At 46.4% G+C, this 16,254-nt stretch overlaps 1 protein-coding gene across 1 annotated transcript in view; it reads left to right on the top strand.

Annotated features, from left to right (window-relative positions):
* Positions 1 to 16,254, top strand: part of LOC137633586 (speckle targeted PIP5K1A-regulated poly(A) polymerase-like) — a 388,889-nt gene that overhangs the window by 299,505 nt on the left and 73,130 nt on the right. The window contains exon 2 of the mRNA XM_068365855.1: positions 9,083 to 9,190. The gene's annotated coding sequence lies outside the window, so the exon portion shown is untranslated. The remainder of the gene's footprint in view (positions 1 to 9,082; positions 9,191 to 16,254) is intronic.

The following is a 16,254-nucleotide window of genomic DNA, read 5'->3' as shown; positions in this document are numbered from 1 at the left end:
AGGTGAGTCGACTTGTCTCCATGCTGGTCCATCCCCACACACACAACAGACTGCTGAGGGATGTTGCCAGTCTTGACGAGACTGACCTTTCGTGTTGAACGTGCTGTGGTGGCTGATGTGGTATCGCCTGTCTGACGCTCGCCAGACTGGGGTTCAAGTCCCGCTCAAATTTTTTAGTGTCTTTGGTCGTTGTAACCTCACCATCCTTTTAAGCTAAGGATGCAGGGTTTTGGGAGAGCCTATAGGGCTTATCTGCTGAGTCATCAGCATCCATTGCCTGGCCCTCTTTGGTCATAGCTTTGGTGGAGAGGGGCTTGGCCACTGATCATATGTATATATGGTCGGTCTCTAGGGCATTGTCCTGCTCGATAGGGCAATGTCACTGTCCCTTGCCTCTACTTTCATGAGCAGCCTTTTAGATGAGAGGACAGTCTAGTTTAGCCAGGTTGAGGCTTTGGTTTTCCATTTGGATGAAGCCTCTTAGGAAAGATCTTTACCTGAGCCTCGTGATTATTTGCGCCGAGGGAGGAGATTTGGCTCCTGAACTCGTCAGTCGCGGCAGCACTGTGGACTGCCACAGTCAGCTGCTCATGGGAAGAAGCTGCTCCAGCGACCAGTGTCTTTGTGTCATGCCTGAAAACAGGAAATCATTTTCAATCTTTAATTTTACCAAAATGATGTACTGTAGCTCATTTCACATGTAACACTGACGGAGGAAAGTTTATGGATTTAACAGATTTACTATAAATGGAAAGCTTTACCCTTTAGTGATCACTACACACGTCGAGCAAACCTTTTTAGGGTCGGTAATGATGTCGTGTCCACCTACTTATTTTGAGGTTTTTTAGTGTAACTAGAAAAAAACGAAGATTGAAAGAAACAGTAAATTGTACTAGAATTGAATAAACTTTCTATTTGGCTACGTAGACCAGGGTTAATTTCGGTATCAAATTCATAACCTGGTTATTATACAATATATTTCTTTTGTCATGAATTCCAACAGCTATTTCTATTTATTAAGATATATTTGTTCCGTAACCGAAATACAAACCACGCTATTTACATAGGGTTTACCTTTCGGCGTAGCTGAAATGGCGAGCCATTAGAATTTAACGAGGGTGTATTACCCCCGCGCTAGTTAGCAGGGGGATAGGGGAGTGGTAGCTAGCTACCCCTCCCCCCCTCACACACTGGTGAACTGCTTCACTTCACATTTGGCTCGGACAATGAACAGACGTCTCTGTCCCGTCCTCGCATGGCAGCCATTAATGTTTTGTTTTACTTAATTACTTACTTTTCTTATACTTAATATATGTAAACATTCTTATGTTTATGTTTTTATTTGGGTATAGAAATACAGTAAGTTTCCTTTTCAGTGTTTGTGCTGTGTGTGTGTGTAGGAAGTCCACTCATTGTACGACAACTTCTCCGTGTGGTCTCAGGCCACCTCGGTGACTTTTCATGGGTCGCGATCTCCTTTGGTCCTTCGGTCTCCCTTCGGCGGGCGCCGTGGGGAATCATCATCGCTGGACTTATTTAATTATCTGTTTCTCCGCTGTTCCTCCTTCCCTACGGGGAACTTGGTCTTTCAGCGCAGGAAACTGGGGAGTTTAGTTTGACTACGGTCTCTCTCTCTCGCCTTGAGGTCGTTCACCCTTTTATTACTACTAAGTATTATGATAGCTTCCTTCCCGTTGCGGGTTGAGTTGCTACTCCATTTATTTGTCTCAGTTATTTTTTAATTAAATCTAATTGTATTTGTTAACTTTTCAGCTCTGCGTCGAACGCTCCCCTTCGGGGTTCTTCGTTCTTACTATTAGTGAACATTCTTAGATGAATTACATATTTATAATTGTTATAATTCTGTTTTGTTACAGTTCTCCGCCTTTCCCCCCCCCCCTTCTCGTGAGTGTCTGTGGGGGAGGAGGGCGCATTCCTGTGCGTAATTCTTATGTTCTTTTCCCGCAGGGGTTCCTCTTCGGAGTTTCCCCGGGGTCATTAGTGTTAACTAATTGTTTTGTTTTCACAGTTAACTATCCAGTTTTTCGTTTGCCTTGTGCCAACGAAGCAGAGCTGTCCTGTTGGGGCCGGGGGAGTCTGCTGTTGCCGTCTCCTCTACGACTTTGTCATGGGCGTGTTCCCCCCTCCTAGAAGTTCTCCCGTGACAACTGTCAGCTCCTTAGTTCATTAGAACGCTCAGGAGGTTCGCCTCCTTGGGTGGGTAACTTCCCTTCCGAGGGAGGTTCCCTTCCCAGGTATGAGTTTTTTCCCCCTCAGGGGGGGCAACTTCTCTTACCTTATATTTTCTGGTCCTCGGCCGGTTATGCTCTTGGTGCTGAGCGACCGCTTTTGTAACCATGCTCAAGGGGCTGAGCGGTTGCAAGGTCAGACCATGGTGTTCGTGCGATTATGCTTTTGGTGCTGAGTGGTCTCACTTGCAGCTACGCTCAAGGGGCTGAGCGGCTGCAGGAGCTCCTCTTCGGAGGTTGCTCTTTATGGTCAGCTTGCTGATCCAACGGCCCTAGGGGCGCCTATCTCTTCTACGAAGTGTTCACCCCTCTCATTCGCGAGAGAAGACACTCGTAGAGACTCCTCTTCGGAGGACTCACCTGCTGTTGTTGCTGAAGGCTCGGTTTCCCCCTCCGAACATCCTTCAAGGGGCCAGGTGAGTCCAACGGTCTCTCCTGCGAGTTTCTCTCCCCCTCGGGGGAGTTCACTAACAGAGACTCCTCTTCGGAGGACTGACGATGGTGCTCCTGTCCGTGGTCGTCTTCATCTTCAGCCACAGAGGATCCTCCTCGACGAGAACAGACCGTTGCAGCTGCTTCGCTTCTCCTGTCGGCAGTTCGTTCGTGATCTCCGACTCCTGCCAGATCTTCCTTCCCCGTTCCTGGACGCAGAAGCGCTGTGGGCGCCACTCCTCCCCGTTTTCCAAACGGGCAACGGTCCCTTCGGGGCAAAGGGCTTATCTCACGGTGTGAGTAAGTTCCTTTTGTGCCAGGTTTTACCTGTGTTCTGCGTTCTCCTGCGCGCTCGCGCGCAGTTATTCGCAAATACTCTCCTGCTATGGACCAGACTTCTGCTGAATCAACACTAAAGCGACCTCCTGTAGCTGAGTCTCGCCGTAGTTCTCCTGATCGCCAAATCTTCTGAGACCTTCTGTGCGGCTACGCGCCATGTGCGCCCACGGTCTCCTGAACGCCCACGATCGCCTGCACGCCAGCGCACATCTGATCGCCCTTTTCTGATGTGCGCAATGCGCGCCAACGTTCGCCCTCGCACCCACAATCTCCGGATCTGGGCGCAGGCAGGGAGATTATTTCTTCACTGAAGTCGCCAGCGCACATCTGCGCCCACGCGCCCACGATCTTTGGATCTGGGCGCAGGCAAGGAATTTATTCCTTCGCCGCCTCGCCGACGCGCAACTACGCTGCTACGATCTCCTGGTTCCTGCCTCATCACGCGCAGTTCAAGAAGTTCCTACGCTACCGCACAGGCGCTCACAGGTTCTTCTGGACTCGCAGCGCCCTTCTGAAGTTTCGCGCCCACGCGCGGTTCCAGTTCCAGCGCGCCAACGCGCCAGCAGTCTTCCACTTAACACTGCGCCGCCCAGAAGACACCTCACAGGCTCCCCTGGGCTCTCCTTACGTGCCAGCGATCTCCTACGCGCCCGCACGCGCCCGCGCGATTCTTCGCCTGCGCGCAAGCGTTTTCAACGCACCAACGCTTCAATCGTCGTAGGTTTCCTACGCGCCCACGCGTTAACTCTCCTGTACGCGATCGGTCGCTACGCGCCACCGCTCGCCAACTCGCCATCGCTTGCCAACGCGCCTTCGCCCGCCTACGAGCCATCGCTCGCCAAGACGCACCACCGCTCGTCAGCGCGCCATCGCCCGCCTACGCGCCATCGGTATCCTGGCCGCCTGCGCTCACCCTTACGACCGCGTGCCCGTGCCCCCACGTGCATGCGCGCCCTCGCACCCATGTTCGCCCGCGCGCGAACCATCGGTTTTCCATCGCGCGAGCACCAGCGCGATTCCCGCCAGTGAGCCATCGCTCTTCAACGCGCCATCGCTCGCCTACGCACCATCGCTCGCCTTCGCACCAGCGGATTCTGACCACCAGCGCTCGCCCCCACCCGCGCTCCCTCGCACACTTTCGACTGCGCGCTCTAGCGCGGGCGCACCCACGTTCGCCCACGCTCGAACCAATGATTTATCATCATGGGAGCGCCAGGGCAATTTCGACCGCGATTCCCGTTGGGTTTTAGTAGCACAGGCAACCTGGCGAGTCTTCTGGAGCGCATACTTCCAGATCACGATCTCACCCCGTAAACGCAGAGCATGGCACGTGCAAGAGCAGGAAGAATCTTCAGAGAGGTCTGGGCAACATTCTTCTCCTTCTTTTCAGAACCTGGTTTAGCCCTTCCTCTCCATCATTCCGTGGAAGTGGCTTACCAGGGAGTTTTTCTCGAGAAATTCTCCGCCTGGCAGGTGACTTTCTCGTTTTCGGAGATCTTAAGCCAGGAGAAAGCCGCAAAGTGTGCCATGCGGGCCACTTCGTGGCAGGTTGTCTGGCTTGGATTTCTGGGCATCCTGTTGCGATCCGAGAATTTGTCCAAGGAGAACTCCAGGAAGGCCATGGAAACTTTCCTCCTCTCGGGCACGAACACCATTGCTTCCCGGCTCACCAAGTTTCGAACTTGTGGGCAAACTCGATGTTGAAGCATTGAGATGCAGTGACCGAGAGGTTCCTCTCGGAAGTCTCAACCATGGATGTCGGCAAGCTCAATCACCCTTCCATCCTTGGAAAGACCTTGGTTTGAGCCCAAGGACGGGGAACGGACAGCTGAGAGGTGGAGAAAGTCGAATCACGATTCGCTTCTCCAAAGGCGCTTACATCCAGACCCTACAAGCCTCCAGCGCCTCAACAACAACAGCCTCGTCAGCCTAGGACATAGGAACCGGCCCCGGCAGCTAAGACAAGGTGTCTAAACAGCAGCCCCCTCCTGTCAGAGACAAGAAGGGCGGGAAGTCCTCCTGGGGAGGCAATAATCCTGAGGGAGCGGCCGAGGCCGCAAACGCTAGGATTGGCAACCCCCCCTGCATGGTCCCCAGTAGGGGGATGCCTAAGGTGGCGCGCTCAGGTGGCAACAACTCAGGGCCAATTCCTGCACGATCTCCGTGATCAGCCAAGGATATCGCGTCCCGTTCTTTATATCTCTACCTCCTTTGACAGCGAATCCAGCGTCGCTGAGCTCCTATCCCATAGTTCGGCAAAGGGGCTAGCCCTTCGGGCAGGAATCGAGACCATGCTCTAGAAGTATGCTCTCCTAAAGGTCATCGACGGATTCCCCCCGGCTTCTTCAGTCGACTCTTTCTTGTAAGAAAGCGTCGGAAGGCTGGAAACCTGTCTCGACCTCTCAACCCTGAACAAGTTTGTCGAACAAACTTCGTTCGGCGTAGAACAGCAGAGTCAATCAGGCTTGTGTGAGACCACAAGACTTCATGTGCACACTGGCTCGTCTTCCAGGAAGTATTTGAAATTCAGCCTAGACAACAAGTTATACCAGTTCAAGGTGCTGCGTTTCGATCTCTCCACAGCACCGCAGGTGCCCACCAGAATGTTCACCCTGTTATCTTCATGGCCACACAGGAGTGGCATCCGTCTCCTTCGCGTTCTGGATGACTGACTAACCCAGGCAGTCTCGGAATCGACCCTTCTTCGACACCGAGACGAGCTTTTGGGACTTTGCCAAGCTCTAGGGATCATGGTAATTCTCGAGAAGTCTACTCTGCTTCCATCTCAACAACTGGTATATCTAGGCGTGATTTTAGACTCCAATCTCCCAGCCTTCCCATCAGATGATAGGATTGCAAGGCTGAGGAGAGTCGCAGTGCCTTTCCTCAGATGAGGAGAGCTTCCAGCCCAATTTTGGTTAGGTCTCCTAGGTCACTTTTCCTCCTTGGCCAGGCTAGTTCCAACGGCCGCCTCAGGATGAGATCCCTCCTTCGGCGGCCTAAGTCCCAGTGGAATCAAGACAACGATTCCCCGGACATTCTGGTCCCTTTCAGGACCTGCTGAACGAATGGTCCTGCAGGGGTAGTTGGACCGTCCTTCCCCCGCATTTGATGCTGTTTTCGGACTCGTCAAAACAGGGGGGGGGGCACGCTCTGAATCAGGTCTATGGTGGGAACCAGAAGGGTACCTCCACATCAATCTGTTAGGAATGAAGGCCGTATTCTGGCCCTTCAACACTTCCAACAGACCTTGGCGGGTCACTCCGTGAACGTCAACTTTCTCATCTTGCAGTAGAGATACTGAGATGAACCGAAGTCCACTCAATACCCTCTCGTCTCGCTTCATTCCGGACAAAGGATTGTGCTCTCCGTCAGTCTGAGCAGGGCCTCACAGATAAAGAGTACCGAGTGGTTTTCACCCCCCCTCTCCCTGGTAGCCAACAAGTCCTGACCTTGTGGACCTGTTTGCGAGAGCCTTGAATTTTCAAGCTGCCGCTGTACTACTCCCAGTCCCAGACCCCAAGGCACTCTGGCAAGATGCCTTCCTGCACGGTGGGACAACATCGACGTCTACGTCTTCCCACCGTACTGTCTGTTGAGAGGGGGGGGGCTCAACAAGACCAGACTATCGGTCAACCTATCGATGACTCTGATAGCTCCACTGCGGTGTCATGCAGAGTAGTTCCCGGATCTTCTGCATCTCCTAACGGAACTCCTGAGAGAGCTTCTCCCACGAGACGAGCTACTCAAACAACCACACTGCAACATCTACCACAAGCCGTAGCATCGCTTCGGCTCCACGCCTGGAGACCATCCAGCATCTCCTCACAGAGAGAGGCGTTCAGCAACAAGTTGCGGAGCGGATGTCTCGACACCTGCGGAAGTCTTCCGCAGGGGTCTACCAGGCGAAGTGAGAGTCTTCTGTGGTTGATGTCATGGGAGCGGTACCTCTCCCCTTGACACCACGATTCCAGCATAGCGGAGTTATTGTATATCGGCGGGAGGAAATGCACCTTTCTCTCTCGGCAGTGGAAGCCTATCGCTCAGCCTTAAGCCTAGCCTTCAGGCTGAAAGGAATAGACATTTCCTCTTCGCTGGATCTTTCTTCGCTCATACGAAACTACGAACTTACCTGCCCCCAGTCAGAAGTGAGACCTCCTCCATGGACCATGGTTCGGGCTCTTAAGAGATCTCCTTGCGAACCATTACGCCAGGCTTCTGATCGTCACCGGTCTTGGAAGATGGTGCTCCTGCTCGCTCTGGCCTCGGGCAAGCGTGTCAGCGAACTTCATGGTCTCTCGTACGACGTCGCTCATTCAAGAGGATAGGTGGAGGTAACATTCAGGTTCGTCCCTGAGTTGGTTACTAGACTCAAAATCTGGGAATCCCTGACCTTCGGTTGACTCCTTCAAGATTTCGAGTCTCTGTTCTGTACAGATGACCCAGACCTTCTCCTATTATGCCCAGTAAGGAGTCGAAGGGGTTATCTTAAAGAACAGCTGCAGTTCGTCCTCACGTGCAAGCCCTGTTTGGGAGCACAGGGAGTACGGAGAGGAGGGTCACCAAGAATGCCTTGTTAGCCTGGACTCAAAGGGTCATCCATCAGGCCCTGAATCCAGATCCTCCTCCGTCACGTCGCCTTAGAGCACACGATGTCAGAGGCATCGCAGCGTCCCTGGCCTTCAAGAGAAACTACTCTGTGACGCAGGTGCTACAAGCTGGAGTCTGGAAGCGTCTAACGACCTTCACAGCCCACTACCTGCAGGACGTGACCCACAGGAGCCTCGATACGTTTTCTATCGGCTCTGTGGTGGCTACACAAGTGCTGGTCTAACCTCAGGCTCCTTTTTGGACAGGTAGTAGAAGGTTGAGGGCATTGTATCTGGTTTTAGACTGCATGAATGAAAGAAGTATGTCTGGCCCTTACTTCTTTCTTCATCCTCCCCTCTCTTGGAGAAAGCAGCATCCTGGGTTCTCTGCATAGCTGACCTCAAACCTCTGCAGGTAAACCATGCTTCCTTGTGTTCCTAGTATTAAGTTAATACTGTCGCGTCCCCCATACCCTGACGAGGTGGTATTGGGAACGTCCTAGCCTAGAATTCCAGCTAAAGGACTTCAGGTCGACTTCCTAGGACAAGTCACACTTCTTCCCGCCACATATAAGCTTATGTAGGCCGCATGTTTCTTGCGTAGCAAGAAACTTGCGAGGTGCAGGAACTCTTTTTCTCGAGTGCTGCTCACTCGGATTCTGAGTCCCCGGGTAAGCCAAAGCCAGTAAGGCTGGGGACTTTCCACCCTTCCTAAGGGTAAGTCACCCTATGTAAATAGCGTGGTTTGTATTTCGGTTACGGAACACATGACAAATTCGGAGATACTGTAATTTGTATTTTTCCTAACCATACAAACCTTAGCTATTTACACATATTTGCCCGCCAGCCCTGTCCCCCAAGGCAAATCCTACCTCTAAGTGAAGTGAAGCAGTTCACCGGTGTGTGTGGGGGGGGGGTAGCTAGCTACCACTCCCCTACCCCCCTGCTAACTAGCGCGGGGGTAATACACCCTCGTTAAATTCTAATGGCTCGCCATTTCAGCTACGCCGAAAGGTAAACCCTATGTAAATAGTTAAGGTTTGTATGGTTAGGAAAAATACAAATTATCTCCGAATTTGTCATTTTAAGAGATTGTTCTCATCTCTGAGAGTTTATTATTATTATTATTATTATTATTATTATTATTATTATTATTATTATTATTAACTAAACTACAACACTAGGTGAAAAGCATAATGCTGTGCCGAAAGAGCTCCAACAGGGGAAAATATCCCAGTAAGGAAAGGTAATAAAAGAAAATAGATGAACTAGGTAAGAATTTTTGGATAAAGAATGTAAAATATCTATAAGATATAATTTTTATGTCCTGATGATTTATTACGGCATTAATGCATGACATGATAGGTTTTATCTCGCACAAATTGGTTCTTATCTCAAAGTAATTTCAATGTTCCTATATTTATTATTTACTCTTCATATTTATTACTCCAGTATGTTTCTCACCTTCCCCAGGTGGATTGAAGTTCTTCAGGTCCGCCAACGATGTCATTCTGTGCCCGGGGAACAGTGAAGGCATCGTCCCAGCGGAGTATTTCCTCAGAGTCGTGGATCGGCAGTCTGGTGAGTGTTTTTGGCAAGTGGGGTTGTTTTAAAGCGGGTGGGGTTGACACGGCCCGCTTAAAAAAGCACCTCTAAGGGGTTTTAACCCTTTTACCTCCACCATAAGGTTAAATTTTGAGCACATTTTGCTATATAATTTTTAAAAATTGCTCTAACAAGCTTAATTTTTGTCCTAGAGAGGTCAGGTTGGTCTCATTCTTTTGGAAAATCCCTGAAGTTTCTCATAAAATTATCAAAAATATGTAAAAACATGTAATTAACAGTGTTTTGCAACAACGTACCGGTACATCCTTTGGGGGTGAAAGGGTAATTAGGGTCTTATTGTATTCTTGTTGGTTTTGCCCCTTTACGGATTATCTTTGGGATGTGCAGTGGTTTGTTTTAAGTGCCTTGAATTCTTTAAAAAGTTGTTTCCTATGTAGGATCAACTCTCTCTGCTTGTCATTCACTAGACAAGTAAAATCTTACCAAATTGTATACGTGAAATATTTGCCCAAAGTCCGGAGTATCATTAAGCATCTGATATTAATATTTTTCTTTATTTTCTTGTTCTTTGTAAAAGTGTTTGGAGGTCATAAACATCTTAGAGTGTCTTCTTTCTTGCTTTATATTACTACTGTGAGTACAGTGGTACCTCTACATACGAATTTAATTCGTTCCACAACCAACTTCGGATGTAGAAAATGTTCGGATGTAGAAACGAATTTTCCCATAATTCATTTAATTCGTTCCTCAGCCTAAAAACCCATAATAAATCCTTAATAAATGGCTACACATAATTACACATAACAATAACATAACTGCATAATATGAAAGAAGCATGTAAAAAAGATAATTATAAAGAAATAATAAATAAAAAATGTGTTTTATTGCCACTTTACCTTAGAGACAGGCCAACGCATGTGTAGGATTTGCTACGCCAGGAGGAGACGGACGATCGGCGAGAAGGTAGACATGGTGTTAACATGTTCTTTAAATAAATACTCTCTCTCTCTCTCTCTCTCTCTCTCTCTCTCTCTCTCTCTCTCTCTCTCACTGTTAGTGTTAGAGACGTCTATTATTTTTTTCTGAGAGAGAGAGAGATTAAACAAAAATGTGTTGTGTACATATGATTTTTAACAGCGTTAACGAGTTGAAAGACAGTTAAATGTAACTAAAAAAACAATATCAGCGAATCTGAATTCCTTTATTAACTAAAACAAATACAGTATTGATACAAACACACTCGTGTGCGTATGCGCAAACACACACACACGCACGAGGAGACACGATCGGTGAGGAGGTAGAGATGGTGACTGCGATAACATACCGTAACTTACACTACGGAAATTTTAATCTAACTTAGCTTATTTGTTTTTTTTAATTTTTATATTTCATATTTTTTACATTTTTTTTCTTTTGATTTTTTTATTTTCATCACTTTCAGTGACGAGTTACAGTATGTTATCGCAGTCACCATCTCTACCTCCTCCCCGACCGTCTCTCTTACTGCGTAGCAATTTTTGCACTTATGTGTGTGTTTGTGCATACGCACACGAGTCTCTTTGTATCAATATTTGTTTTAGTTAATAAAGGAATTCAGATTAGCTGTTATTACTTTCTTAGTTACATTTAATTGTTTTTCAACTCGTTGACGCTGTTAAAAATCATATGTACTCTAAACACATTTTTATTTAATCTCTCTCTCTCTCTCTCTCTCTCTCTCTCTCTCTCTCTCTCTCTCTATCGGGAAAAAAATAATAGACGTATCTAACACTATAACAGCGAAGAAGAACGAGGAGAGAGAGAGAGAGAGAGAGAGAGAGAGAGAGAGAATTTTATTTAAAGAACATGTTAATGCTATGTTTAGAGGGAAACAGAAAAAGAGAGAAGTCTTATTTAAAAGAGCTTGTTAATGCTATAATGGTTTTCTTTGCTTCACTTTTTTCTTTCTTTCTGTTCATCACGCTGGCCCTTCTCACAAATGATCGTTGCCAACAATCTCTTTGTCCTTTATCCCTATCAACAAAAGGCGTTCTATCTCTTCCAGGGTATTGCTAAGATGTCTTGTAATAATGGTGATCCCCTTCGTTGGTTATTTGCTTTAATGGCTGCCTTCAGCTTGATGATCCTCGAGATCATAGGCCTATTCCGGCCATATTGTTTAGCCATACAGTATCACTCACATGCACACTGCTCTCATGTTTTTCTATAATTTCTTGCTTCAATTCTAATGAAAGAATTGCCTTCTTCCTGTACTGAAACTTAGCTTCTTAGGCACCATGATTATAGGTAAAATCAAAAAGGAAATGTGAGAAAAGGAAGAAAATAAGCACTGTTAATAACAGACCAAACAGAGGACAACCACACGATACACACAAGAATAGAGAACTGAGCACTCGACGCTCAATGGCGTAATGTTTACTTCTGTGTGTGTTGAAATAAAATTCGGGTGTAGAGTCAAAAATTTGCTCGAATTTTACTTCGGATGTTGGAAAATTTGGATGTAGATACGTTCGTGTGTAGAGGTTCCACTGTATTACTAGCTAAGCTACAACCCTAGTTGAAAAAGCAAAATGTTGTAAGCCCAAGGGCTCCAACAGGGAAAAATAGCCCAGTGAGGAAAAGAAATAAGGAAAAAAACGATATAAGAAATAATGAAAATTAAAATTAAATATTTTAAAAACATTAACAACATTAAAACATATTTCATATATATACTGTAAAAGGACTTATTTCAACTTGTTCAACATAAAAACATTTGGTGCAAGTTTGAACTTTTGAAGTTCTACTGATTCAACTACCCTATTAGGGAGATCATTCTACCACTTGTCACAGCTGGAATAAAACTTCTAGAGCACTGTGTAGTCTTAAGCTTCATGATAGAGAAGGCCTGACTATTAGAATGTTTAAAGTACAGTACTTTGTATATATTTCACAGTTTTCTGCCTTTTGATGATGGGGAGATTAGTTCTTATAATATGAACATTTTAGCGTTTGTAATCTTTATTCGCTGTAGTAGTGGTGTTAATTGGTTTCTCCATGAAATTCTACGCATACATATGTTGTGAAAAATTCAGGATTATGTAGCATGCAGTAGGGGACTCAGCAGTATGAAGCTTCATCTGTGGTGGAAATGTGGGAGGTTGGGCTGTGGCATGGGCTGTGGCACCCTAGCAGTACCAGCTGCGAAATCGGCTGAGTCCCTGGTTAGGCTGGAGGAACGTAGAGAACTCGGCTGAGTCCCTGGTTAGGCTGGAGGAACGTAGAGAACTCGGCTGAGTCCCTGGTTAGGCTGGAGGAACGTAGAGAACTCGGCTGAGTCCCTGGTTAGGCTGGAGGAACGTAGAGAACTCGGCTGAGTCCCTGGTTAGGCTGGAGGAACGTAGAGAACTCGGCTGAGTCCCTGGTTAGGCTGGAGGAACGTAGAGAACTCGGCTGAGTCCCTGGTTAGGCTGGAGGAACGTAGAGAACTCGGCTGAGTCCCTGGTTAGGCTGGAGGAAAGTAGAGAGTAGAGGTCCCCTTTTTTGTTTTGTTTCTTGTTGATGTCGGCTACCCCCCAAAATTGGGGGAAGTGCCTTTGGTATATGTATGTAGCATGATAAAATTGGTAGTTTTCCTAAGGTGTACTTATCCTAGTAAAGCGTAGAATTACTTGGTTACCCTTTACCCCTTAGTCTTGTAAGAAATTTGTTCCACTCTTCACTACCATATGATCTCTTATATAGAGATTCTTCGCACCTCCTTTTGTCTTTAAAGGCAGACTTGATTCCAGGGTCACTTAAGTTGTATCAATCTCATCGTTGTTTTCTCCTGGTCCAAAAACTTCATTCTGTTGTTCAGAATGTAGATAAAAAAACTTGGAGAAGCGACGACGAATGTAAGCGTGGATAGGGTCGGGAAAAACTAACTGTATTTCACTTTCTTGGGGTAGAGTTCTCCTGCTTGAGGTTGCACTCGGGCACAATATTCTATCATATTTCTTTTCCTCCTGTTTTATTGATATTTTTATAGTGTATGCAGTAGATGGTATCATATGGTGAAAATGTCGTATGGCGGGCATTAGAATAGCTAATGTGTGCAAAACCCCGGGTAAAAACATTGAAAATTATTATGTAACAAAATAGTATAGTAAGCACTGTACTACAATATACTTATATATAATAAACATGTACTGTACAGTATATAATTGAATAACATTACAGGATAAATAAACATATACTGTACTGTAAAGGAAAAATTAAATTTTATATACCTTTGGAGTGACGTGACTTGAGCTGGTAGTGGGTGGAGGCAGAGGGGGAGGAGACGGTAGATATAAAAACGTATCAATGCTAATTATGTTATGTACACTTAATAATAAATTTATTTTTACTATTAAACACTTAAAATCAATAATGTTTTTCTTTTATTATTTTTGTTTTTTTGAATTTTTTTTTTATGATTCTTTTTAGAACAAAATTTTTTTTTTTTTTTTTTTTTTTTTTTCTCGATAGAATCACTGTTGTCATCTTTGATTTCTGACACTTCTCTTTTGGAGAAATATCTATCCAAAGAAGCCTGTTTCTGACAATTCCTCAACATATTTCTAAAATGACTCATACACTTGTCATTAACACACTCCATAAGACGACTTGTGTGAAGTTTTTCTGGGTGTTTTTTTTTCAATGAAACTCGTAAAGTTTTCATACCAACCGATAGCTTCCCTTATTTCTTCCGATGTCGTTTCTTCAGTCTCCCCCCCCCCCTTCCTCGCCACCACTAGAGCTGTGCTCTTCTTGAATGATGGTCAACTGCATTGTCTCCAACTCCTTCAAGTCTTCAGTCGTAAGCTCCTCCCTGTGCTCCTCGATAAGGTTATGGACGTCAGCCTCATCAACAGCAAGCCCCATGGACCTCCCGATTGAAATTATTTCCTCAACATCACCCTCGGGCAGGATCATCAACAGCCTCGTCTTCGGTTGAGGGATCGAAACCTTCGAAGTCTCGTTCTGCCTCAACAGATGGCCACAGTTTCTACCATGAGGAGTTTAAGGTGGCCATGAAACCTCATTCCAAGCTTTGTCGATCATCTTCAGGCATTGAACGATGTCAAAATGCCCCTTCCAAAATTCACGGAGGGTGAGTTGAGTGCTTTCGGTCACTTTGAAGCATCTTTTGAACAGATGCTTCGTGTAAAGCTTCTTAAAGTTGGCAATCACTTGCTGGTCCATAGGCTGGAGGAGAGGGGTGGTGTTTGGTGGCAGATAGAGAACCTTGATGAAGGAGAAGTTAGGATGAATGATGTCCTCGAGGCCAGGAGGGTGAGCAGGGGCATTGTCTAGTACCAGGAGACATTTGAGAGGAAGATTGTTCTCTTCTAAAAAGTTCTTGACAGCAGGACTGAAGCAGACGTTTATCCACTTAATAGATATGGTCCTCGTGACCCAGGCCTTGCCATTAGACTTCCAAAATACCGAGAGCCTCTCCTTCGTGATATTTTGTGCCTTGAAGGCACGAGGATTCTCTGAGTGGTATACCAGTAGGGGCTTAATTTTTAAGTCCCCACTGGCATTTGCACAAAATGCGAGCGTAATTCTGTCCTTCATCGGTTTATGGCCAGGAAGTTTCTTTTCTTCAGCTGTGATATATGTACGGCGGGGCATTTTCTTCCAGAAAAGGCCAGTTTCATCACAGTTTAACACTTGCTGAGGAATGTAGCCTCCCGGAAATTACTTTCTCAAACTTCTTGAGGAATTCTGCTGCTTTCTTGTCAGAACTGGCCGCCTCTCCATGCCTGACGACTGAGTGAATACCAGTCCTCTTCCTAAAGCGATCAAACCACCCATGAGAAGCCTTGAACTCTTGGGGGGCTTGCTGCGACGTTCCTTTGTCTCCGCCGTCTCTCTGGGCTTCCATGAGATCGGCAAAGATGGCGCTCGCCTTGTGCGAAAGTACCGATTGCGTGAGTGTATCACCAGCGATTTCCTTCTCTTTAATCCATAGAAGAAGGAGTCTCCATTTTGTCGTTGATTGAGGTCCTTCCACTGGCAAGGACAGTCATGCCTTTAGAATTGTACCAATCATAGACTGGTTACGGCCATACATTCTAGCGAGGGTAATGATACGCATGCCTCCTTCATATTTCTTTATTATCTCCAGCTTCGTTTCCATAGTAATCATCTTCTTACTTCTCCATTTAACATCACTAGCAATCTTGGGACCCATGGCTAACGATTTAAAGTTATAATTAAGCACTAAAATGCACAAAAAATACGATATCGCAAGCACTCACACGAGATCAAGTCTTTACGAAACGCACACGAAATTCTGAACTGAGCGCGCGTATAACAAAGAGAGAGAGAGAGAGGCAGCATCTCTCAGGCATTGTGGGAGGGATTACGGCAATAGCGCATCGGCATCTTAGTGACGCCGTGAAGACGACCAATAGCAGCCCAGCTTCTTAGTGACGTATGAGCATGGTGGTAGGCTAGTAAACTCGCACAGTCGTACGCGTAAAAACCGCCAAGTTTGAGTTTTGGAATTCGATGCCGTTAGGTGGGGAAAAATGTCGTAACGAGGGGAAGAAAAAACATCGTATTCCACACCGTAACGTGAAAAAAAACGTAAGCTGGGGACGGCGTACCCCGGGGGTCTACTGTATATGAAAGATTTATTTTGGTAATGTTACTGTTGTTAAGACATTTTATTTTAATTGTTAACTATTTCCTTTCCTTGCTGGGCTATTTTCCCTGTTGGAACACTTGGGCAAATAGCATTCTGCTTTTCTAACTAGTAGTCCGTGGGCTGAGGGGCTCACCTTGCACCCCCTCCCCTTAAAATTGACATAAGTACATTTAGGTTGTAGCATTTGATCCATATTTGTTCCGTAACCGAAATACAAACCACGCTATTTACATTGGGTTTACCTTTTAGCGCAGCTGAAATGACGAGCCAATAGTTTTAACGAGGGTTAATTACCCCCGCGCTAGTTAGCTGGGGGGTAGGGGAAGGTAGCTTGCTACCCCCCCCCCCCACACACACACACACACCGGTGACTTGCTTCTCTTCACTTTTGGCTCGGCGATGAACAGACGTGTCTGTC

Source organism: Palaemon carinicauda, chromosome 43, assembly GCF_036898095.1.
Source record: "Palaemon carinicauda isolate YSFRI2023 chromosome 43, ASM3689809v2, whole genome shotgun sequence".
Taxonomy (NCBI): domain Eukaryota; kingdom Metazoa; phylum Arthropoda; class Malacostraca; order Decapoda; family Palaemonidae; genus Palaemon; species Palaemon carinicauda.
This window is presented reverse-complemented; position numbering and strand designations above follow the sequence as displayed.